General features: G+C 36.9%; 1 pseudogene; it reads left to right on the top strand.

The window, feature by feature from the left end:
- Nucleotides 1–736: 736 nt before the first annotated feature.
- Nucleotides 737–1,982, top strand: LOC138153014 (adenylate kinase isoenzyme 6-like; annotated as a pseudogene).
- The last annotated feature ends 8,303 nt before the right edge of the window (nt 1,983–10,285 follow it).

Below are 10,285 nucleotides of genomic sequence, written 5' to 3'. Positions count from 1 at the left end.
GATCTATCCTTGAAATTTTTACCATTGAGTAATACCTACTAGAACTTGGGCTTTGATGGTAGAGCTTTTGAGAACCAATTTGGGGATTACTCACTATAGTTCATTATAAGGCAAAGTGGTGAGGGTGACAAGGGGTCATTTTCTCACCACTTTTCCCTTCTCCCTATATCATTATGTAGATGGAGAAGATCCACACTCTCTCCTATAGGTTTGGCATTCACTTCCTGGTCAGCATGATTAAACCGGTTGGTTACTGTATGCTCCAAAATCAGATGCAGACTTCTCCCAGGGACCCTAGGAAGTCCCTGTTCCTAGCTCAGCATTCTGTGCCTGCTACCTCTCCTTACTCACCAGACTCCAGATTCTTTGACAATTATTTCTCAGTGTAATAGGATTCATTCAAATCAAAGACATGGGCAGTTGAAGGGAATAGGAAATGCTATCTGTAGAAGGTGGCTGTTGAGTTGAGTTTTGAAGGAAACTAGGCATTCAAAGGGCCAGTCTTGTAGTTGATGGGATTAGAGTATTATTCTCTTAGAGTACATTATAACCTCAAATGCCCAGGATAGCAAGAAACAAAGTGACATAATCGAGAGGAAGAATATTCCTATAACTAGACACACACTCATACCACCTCCCCCTCCCCCCCATACAGAAAGGCCATGACATCCTTTTAAAAGTTATTTGTTGGCCTGCTGCTCCCTTGTGGAGAGCAGGCTATCAGGGCAGAGCCACCATGAGACTGCCTAACATCCTGCTCACCGGCACACCAGGGGTGGGAAAGACCACACTAGGCAAAGAACTTGTATCAAGAACAGGACTGACAAACATTACTATGGGTGATTTAGCACAAGAAGGACAGTTACATGATGGCTTTGATGAAGAATATGAATGTTGCATTTTGGATGAAGACAGAGTAGTTGATGAATTAGAAAATAAAATGAAGGAAGGTGGAGTTATTGTTGATTGCCATGGCTGTGACTCCTTCCCTGAATGATGGTTTCATATGTTTTTTGTGCTTCAAACAGATAATTCTTTTGTGTGTGTGTGTGTGTGTGTGTGTGTGTGTGTGTGTGTGTGTGGTGTTTCCCTCATCTGTTGGCATTAGGCTCAACCGAGATGTGCAAATCCCCTTGCCAACTTTATTTTTTAAATTAAATTTTGTTTATTTTTAAGTTTACATCATTCATTTCCACAAAATTTTGAGTTACACATTTTCTCCCCATCTTTCCCCCACCCTCCAACCCTAAACAACAATTCCACTGTATACCCCCTCCCGCAATCTGCTGTCTCCTATATCCTCTCCTACTCCCCCCCTCCAACTTTCCAGTAGGGCAAGATGGATCTCTATACCCCAATGCCTGTATGTCTTATTTCCCAGTTGCATGTAAGAAGAAATAATAATTTTTTTTAAACATTTGATTTTAAAACTTTGAATTCCAGTTTCTTTCCCTTCCTCCCTCATCACCCAACCTTGCTGGGAAGATAAGCAATTCAATATAGGTTGTACATGTATAGCTACGCAAAACATTTCCATAGTGGATTTATTGTGAAAGACTGACCATATTTCCCTCCATCCTATCCTTCCTCCTACTTGTTCTACTCTCTACTTTGACCCTGTCCCTTTACAAAAGTATGTGCTTTTAACTTCCCTCCCCTCCAACCTGACCTCCTCTCGATTATTTCCTCTCTCATCCCCTTCCCTGCTACTCTCCTGTAGGGTGAGATAACCTATTTAGTGTGTATGTCATTCCAAACAGATGATTCTTTATTATATAAAAGACTTGGAAGAGGGGATACAGTGTAAAGAAATTACAGGACAATATTCTGTGTGAAATTTTCCAAATTCTTTATGAAGAATCTATGGCCTCCTACAGCTATGAAAGAGTAGACTGGCTGCCTGCAATGTACCAGAAGAGCTAGAGAATAACTTAGATCAGAGAATGAAATGGATTGAACAGAGAATAAAAGATGATAATTGAACCTTGAGGGCAAAGCATGGACTTTCAAGCTTTTCCACATGATGGTTAAAAATTTCTTGATAATTTCTCCTTCCTTATAGAGTAGAAATTAAGACAATATACACCAAATTTTACTGTCCAGGATTGTGTTGTAGAAGTAGCAGGTAGACTATCAACATTTATTAAATTAATTTACTAAATGAAAGCTGAATTTTGACTAATTTTTTTTCTTTATGAGAAAACTGAAAACCCCAAAATACAATAAATAAGATAGCAAGGACTTTTTAAGTTAAGGAATATTCAGCATTGTCATTTATTTTGGTTAACTGCTAAAGAGTAAGAAAATAGGTGGAAGTCTTTAATACTTGCCACGAAAAAGAAAATGAAGACTAGGAAGAGCTGCTGACTTATAAATAAAAGAGTCTAAGGACAAAGCTATAAACATTAAAAAAAAACTTGTTGGAGAAACTAGTAAAAAGAAATCCTATCCAAATAATTTCAAGATACATGTATAAATGTCTGGGAGTTAATCTGCCAAGGCATAGTTAAGATCTGCATATATAATTCTGACAGATTTTTTTAAAGAATAAAAGATTATAAATACTCTGAAGGATATTCACTGCTCAGAAAGGCCCACTTAAAGTAGTTTGCAAATTTATTGCTATACCAATCAAATTATAGAGCTATACTAAATGATTATAAAATTCATTTTGGATTCAGAATAAAAGGATTAGCCTCAAGAGAAATCATGGAAGAATAGAAAGGAAAAAAGAAATAACATTTCCAGACCTTAAATTATACAACAATAATAATCGTATTATAATAGCAGAAGATAATGTGGTTAAATAATTTACATAGGATTATACAGCTAAGAAGTATCTGAGGCAAAATTAGAACTCGAGACTTCCTTGCTCCAAATCCAGTTGTCTGTCCACTGTACCAAATAGCTTCCTCCAGACAACATGTAAATAAATATTTACATGCAAAGATATTGGAACCATTTGGTAATCCTAGAGGGGAGGACTTTGCCAGCAGAGAGGACCAAAAAGGGTTTCTTACAGAAGATAACATTTAGTTGAGTCTTGAAGTGAGGGACTCTAAGAAACAATGGGCAAAGAGGCAGAGGATTCTGGGATAGTCAGTACAAAGAGATAGAGGAACTTCCATGTGGGAGATACTAGCAACTAATGTACTTCCTTTCACAATAGTAGGGTTTAATAAATGTTGATTGAGTCTACTCATTGCACACATATAATTCAACTTCTAGAATTTTGCCTATTGTTAAGCTTTTGGATAGTATTATATAAAGAATATATATGTATATATACACATACATATATATTTCTCATGTATTCACATATATACAATGGATAATGAGAAGATTAATTGCCTTTAATTAGGCACTAAAACATATGCACTAAGGTAGGAGAAGAAACTCATTTGCTAGTGGATATGGGGGGGGGGGGAGGAAGATTTTAAAACAAGAAGTGAAAACTTTTGGTATAAAAAGTGAAAGGGAGAGAGTTCCTGAAATTTCTCCAGAAGTCAGTAGTGGACCTCAAGAGAGAAATTTTCAAAGCTTCTTTTTGCACATGGTGGCTACTTTCTTCCACCCAGGTATAACAAAGAGCATTTTGTTAATAGAGCTATTTATTTCAAATGGCTTTCATAGTGTAAGTAAGACTCCAGGGGTAAGAATGTATGCTTTTCCTCTCTTCTCCACCATGAAAGCTCCTTATAATTTCACTCTACCAGGTTATATTTCTCTCATTTTTCCAAGACCAAAGCTTAACTAAATTCTCAAAGCAGGACTCAGTAAGGATACAAGTTGCTAGAAATATTTAGCCACTTGGTCTTGTGACCACAACAAATCATTCACTTCAACAGAACACGAAGGGCTTTTATTTTCTGTTATAGGAAATACAATCTGGGCAAGATGGGGAATGTTCCCAAATGGTTGATGTCGGTGGATCAGTCCAAAGTTAATTCATACTTACCTTGGATTTTTGCTCTCATTGTTGCCACATTTCTCTTTTTGAAGGAATTATGTTAGCATAAGCATCTACATCTTTATTTTTAGAATATATAAATACATACAGGTTTGTATGTTTTGCACTATTATTTTTTGGTAGTTTTAGAAGTTTAACATACTTTCCTCAAGACATTGTAAAGAAGATGAACTAGTGCCAAATAATCAGCAATGATTTAGGGCTGTTTAAGCCCTCAGGACATATTTTTCTACTTTCCCAAAAGTTTGATAACTAAGGACTATAAACCTAGAATACTTTGTATTAATCCCTGTAGGGTGTCACTGTTCACCACTCAGCTTTTACAGTATTTTATACAGAGCAGTGCAGTTTTGTTCTTGGCTCCAAAAAAAAAAGTAATTTCTCTTTCCCTTGCAATATTTGTGTATGATATAGTCTAAATGTTTGTGGACTTTATCTAGGAGGAAATTGTATACTCAGTGAAAATACCATGTTTTCTCTTTTGAAGATTACAATGATATTACTATGTTCTTAAGTGTGAATAACTTCCCTGGAAGAAAAAAATTGCCTTTTTTTGTTTCCTTCTCACATATATTGGGCTGGGAGGAGAAGAATTTTTTTTTCACATTTGTAAAATCTGAGGTTGCAAAGAATGCATTACAATGAAAATACTTTTGTTGTTATTTTATTGCTTTTGTTTTAATATGTTATTATTATAAATACATTTATGTGATTCAGGTCTTAAAAATAATTGAAAATTTTATGAGCTTTTAGTACATTCAACTACATTAAATATTAGTATGAAAACAGTACATTCAATAATAAAATAACTAACCAATTAAGTGTTCTCGTTTTACAAAGTCAAGATCAAGTAATTTTTTTGTCCTAAGGAATAATACATTTAGGTACTTATTTATACTTGTACTTAACTGTCTACTCAAATACATTGTTCCTACTACCATTCCTACACAAATCTGATACTCCTTTAATGAACATTACCATTATGTTCTCAACATAATTCTTCCTTTTCTTTTTTGAAATACACTTTTTATTTTACTTTTTTCAATTAATAAGCATTTTTTTCCTTTCTCTCTTTTTCTTCTCACCTACTCACAACTGGAAGAAAAAAAAAACTGAAATCAAAACTTTGTAAAAAACATACATAGTGAAGTAAAATGAGTCCCCCACCTATACCATGTGTGAAAATGCATTTCTTATTCTGAACCTTGAACCCACTACCCTTTTGTGAGGAGGTGTGAGGTAGGCTTCATCATGGGTCATTTATACAGAGTTCCTCAGGTTTTTCTAAAACTATCCCTTTCATCATTTCCTATAGCACAATTATGTTTCATCATATTCACATTTGTTCAGTCATTTACAGATATGGACATTCTAGTCCTCCCTTTTCCACTTCAGATCCTTTACAAGTTGTCTGTTGACCCATGAATAAATACCCTATCTTTCCTTCTCTACCAATCTTTATCCCTTCAAGATGAAGCACAAAAATCTGAAATCATCAGGGAGTCTTTCCTTACTAGTTTAGACGATTTACCACCCTGGAAGTTACCATTAAAAAATTGATGTCTATTTTTTTTTTAATAAGTACTTTTAATCTATCTTTTTTTTTTTTAAAGAAATTGGGGTTAAGTAACTTGCTCAAGGTTACATGGCCAGTTATTTCTGGGTGTGGTGCTAAGTATCAGAGCCCAGATTCTATCCCAGGTTATCCCAACTCTGGGACTGGTGCTCTTACTCACTGTGCTACCTGGCTGCCCTGATATCTATTTTTCAAGGTTTTGTTGGCACCAGTTGTTTTTTTTAATACTTTCTTGGCCTTGGAGCCTACTTTTATAGCAAAAAACAAACAAAACCTCAAATTAAGCAAAACCAACTAACATCTCAACTATATGTGATACATATACAACATTCTGCAATTGTAGTCTTCTACCTCTATATGAAGAAGGAAACATCTTTCATCCTCTATTCTCTGAGATCAAGACTGGGCATTCCATTAACTCCCAAGTTCAGCTGCATTTTAGTGTTCTTTTTTTTTTTAACTATGTACCCAATCTACCCTCACTTTTATGTGCATATTCTATGTTTAGAAATACATGAATATATATGTTAATACATACACATATACATAGATGCATGCACACACACAAACACACATATATATATATATGTGTATATGTGCATGTCTATGTCTACATATCAGCTCCTTGGCACAGTGGATAGAGTGCAGGGCCTGGAGTTAGGAAGATTCATCTTCCTGTGTCCAAATCCAACTGATACTTACTAGCTGTGTGACCCTGAGCAAGTCATTTAACCCTGTTTGCCTCAGTTTTCTCATCTGTAAAATGAGCTGGAGAAGGAAATGGCAAATCACTAAAGTATCTTTGCTAAGAAAATCCCAAATGGAGTCAAAAAGAGTCAGACACAATTGAATTGACTGAACAACAAATTTTATATTTATACATACACACATTGCGTGTGTATTCTATGTCATTTTTGTGTATCACCCTTGTTGGATTCAAAATCATATTGGCACTATCAGGTTGCAGCCCCAGAAAGACAATTACTTCTCTCAGGATTCCAGCGATAACCCTGAGGGGCTAGCCTCCTAGTATTATTGCTCTGAACCCACATCAGTGTTCTCCTTTAAAAATCAACCAACCAGACCTAATCAGCAAAGACATTTGCTAAGATGATATAATAAGAACAGTTGATACAAAATATTCCCCCTCTCTAAACCTAGGATGAAATATTCCACAAATACACACAAAATCCATGAAGAGACTGAGTTCAGTATTAGAGCACAGGGGTAGTGAAGTGCATATGTAGAGAGCATATGTGGCAAAGGGATAATGGCTCCTGTTATGGGAGTTCTTTTTTCCCTTTGTAGGGTTCTTCTGAAGTCTCCTTTAGGTGTGTAGCTGTCTGCTGAGATCCAAGAGTTGGTACGTTTTTAGAAATTTAGCTGACATTTCTCATTGCCATGAGTGATTGTGCTCCTTGAAGATGCCTTTCCTTGAGTGAATATCACTCTGCATGGTTCATATTTGGTGTGTCTCTCTGCTTGTGATGTAGCTACTTCTACTACTATTGACTACGATGGTGGTCTCCTCATGTTGGCAGCATGATTGTGGCAGCCTTGTCTGGGAATCTCTAGTTTCCCTTTGCAAGACCAGGAGAAATTACTTCTAAATGGAAAAACAGGAAGATGTGTGATTTTTAATTTTATTTTATTGTGGGCACTTGCTCCAGTAGCAGGAGCACTGAGAGAAAAAAATGAATAAGAGGAACTACTCTTACCTTATTTCTACTTGTTTTTTTTTTTATAAATTAAAGAATACAGATTTAAGATTATTTCTCATAAACATCTGTGGCTGACCTTGTCGTTTTTCCTGGCATTCCTTTGCTTTTGGCCTAAACATACAATGACAGCCATAGCGGAAAGAATGACTTTTTTTTTTTTCTAGTGTAGGGCTGGGAGTTCTATCACCTAATTCATGGTTAGAAGAGATTTATGTGTCTACCTGTTAGTCAAGAGCCTAAGAGTAATTGGATGTTACACATTGTTATGGGAATGGGAATTTAAGATCTTCCCTGCTCCTAGGCCCTTTGATAGGCTTAAGTATCTCTGAGAACCTTCCTTGATTTGAAAATATCCTCTATCCCCTAAAAGGCTGAATGTGGTCATTCATATGGAGCCTGTGGCAGGAGGCTTGTTTTTCAGGAATGCCCACACCTTGATACTTTGTGATTGGGCAGTGGGTCAAGAGGGTTGTGACATTCTCTGACCCAGGAGAAGGCTAGATATACCCTGATGTGAGATTTTGCTTTGGGGCTCACTTTGGGAAGAGTTGTGTGATTTGACCAGAGGAGACTCTGGGCAGCCATTGATCCCCCCGGCTTTGAAAACCCAGATGTTGGTGCTTCCCTCTCTGGTAACTGACTAGGTATGGATGTAATGGTCATACGGCTGGAAGCCTGTCTGCTTGATCCATTTCTCTGTCTGCTTGTAACTTGTTTGTATTCTCTGAAGTTCGGGGTGCTGAGCTTTTCCCCCTGAACTAGGTAAATGACATCTGTTTGATTAAAGCAAGATTGTTAACCCATTTTGAGTTGCTTTCTTTTAGAAAAGCAGATCTAAGGACCTGTGTGGGCAGCCATCCTGGGGATACTGGGGTGCTTGCTGCTACATGTGTAGAAGAATTTTCAAGTTTAAAAAGACAGAGATAATGTAGTCTAATTCACTTTTTAAAAATATACAAATGAGGAAACTGAGGCCAAGATGTTAAATAATTTGCCCAAAGTCACATAGCTAGTTATTTGCAGACCTGGGACAAATTCTCCTGATTCTTATTCCTGTGTACTTTCAAGTATTGTTATGGTTTAGTCATTTCAGTCATGTCCAACTCTTTGTGACCCTGTGAACCTCTGCCCATGCGGCTTTCTTGGCAAAGATACTGGAGTGGTTTGCCATGTCCTTCTCCAATGGCAAACAGAGGCTAAGTGACTTGCTGAAGGTCACAAAGCTAGGAAATTTCTGAGGCTAGATTTGAACCTAAGTCTTTTGGATTCCAAGCCCAGGGCTCGATCTTCTGTGCCACCTACTTGACCCTTTGAAGTATACTAAACTGCTATTTGGAACAGGGACTAATTTTGGTCCCCTTTTCATAAACAATAATCATATACATCAATTAAGATCTATTGCGAAGCCTTATCGTGGGTGTTATTCATTAGCTTAAGTAAAACCCTAAATCTGGATTATGCCTTGGCTACCTGTAACAATCTAGCCGTAGAATGTTTTAGTCAGTTGAATTTTCTGTTTAAGTGAGGTGTTGTCTCTTCATACCTATGACTGTTGAAGCAACACTGGCAAAACTGTTCAGCAGCAATTTTCCCCAAATCCACAAGATGGCACAGTATTAACTAAAGAGAAATTATTCACTGCATGGTATTTCAGAAAATGTGGGATCCTGCAGTCTCACTTTTCCATAGCAGAAAACTAGATTTTTGTATGCTCATTCTTTGGCATTTGAAATGAATAAAACATAATTTTGTTAATTATGCTTACAAAGTATGAATTTTTTTACTACTTTATAAAAATATCCCTAGATATTTTAATTTTATTTTTTTTGGTTTTTAATTCCAAAGTATTGTATTTCAAATAGAATCAATAAACAATTTGGCTAGGTACTTAACAGAAGTTTTGCAAACACTGAGCTTTTAGCACTGATAGAATATGACATCTTAAGTTATATGACCCTTGCTAGGGGCAAGTACCTTAACTATACTACTAAGTCTTTTAAAAGTGACTTCTTGAACAGGATTTTCTTTTTTTCTGAAGGTTTTTTAAGGTAGCTTTTGTTTTTGTTTTTTGGAGGGGAGAAGGTGAGGCAGTTGGGGTTAAATGACTTGCCCAAGGTCACACAGCTAGTAACTGTCAAGTGTCTAAGGCTGGATTTGAACTCCGATCCTCTTGACTCTAGGGCTGGTACTCCATTAACTGCCCCCTAAGGTAGCTTTTGAAAGTAGCACATGAGCACTTTGAGCCCTTTGGGTTGCTTTGCAACTCTTGTTTTTGAAAAGATGCTAATGATGTCTTGTTGTTCAGTCTTTTTTGTTTTTTTCAATAGTATTCAACTCTTCATGACTTCATTTGGAGTTTTTTGGGAAGAGATACTGGAGTGGTTTTCCATTTCCTTCTCCAGCTTATTTTCAAGATGAGAAATCTGAGGCAAACCAGGGGTAAGTGATTTGCCCAGGGTCACACAGCTAGTAAGTGTCTGAGGCCAGATTTTAACTTAGGAAGATGAGTCTTCCTAACTCTAGGCCTAGTATCTATTCATCTAGCTAATGACTTAGGGACTGCTTAATTAACTAAGATGCTCTATAAACAAGTTATGAAGTAGTGGAAGGCAAGGATCCTTATGAGGTAGAGAGAATATGTCTTGAAATGGGCATTAAGGACATATAGGATTTGGATTGTTGTAGAAGAGATAAGGAGGGTCCTACATTCAGAAGGGCCAGCATGGGCTGAAGTAGGGAGACAGGAATAAAGAGGGCAGGTACGGGGGGGCAGCTAGGTGGCACAGTGAATACAGCACTGGCCCTGGAGTCAGGAGGACCTGAGTTCAAATCTGGCCTCAGACACTTAACACAAAAACTAGCCATGTGACCTTGGGCAAGACACTTAACCCCAATTGCCCTTCAAAAAGAAAAGAAAGAAAGAAAGAAAGAAAGAAAGGAAGGAAGGAAGGAAGGAAGGAAGGAAGGAAGGAAGAAAGAAAGAAAGAAAGAAAGAAAGAAAGAAAGAAAGAAAGAAAG

Source organism: Petaurus breviceps, unplaced genomic scaffold (assembly GCF_028583685.1).
Source record: "Petaurus breviceps papuanus isolate PSGF00001 unplaced genomic scaffold, PetGlider_PUasm1.0 90977, whole genome shotgun sequence".
Lineage (NCBI taxonomy): Eukaryota > Metazoa > Chordata > Mammalia > Diprotodontia > Petauridae > Petaurus > Petaurus breviceps.
The sequence above is the reverse complement of the archived record's forward strand: the minus strand, read 5'-3'. Positions and strand labels throughout refer to the sequence as shown.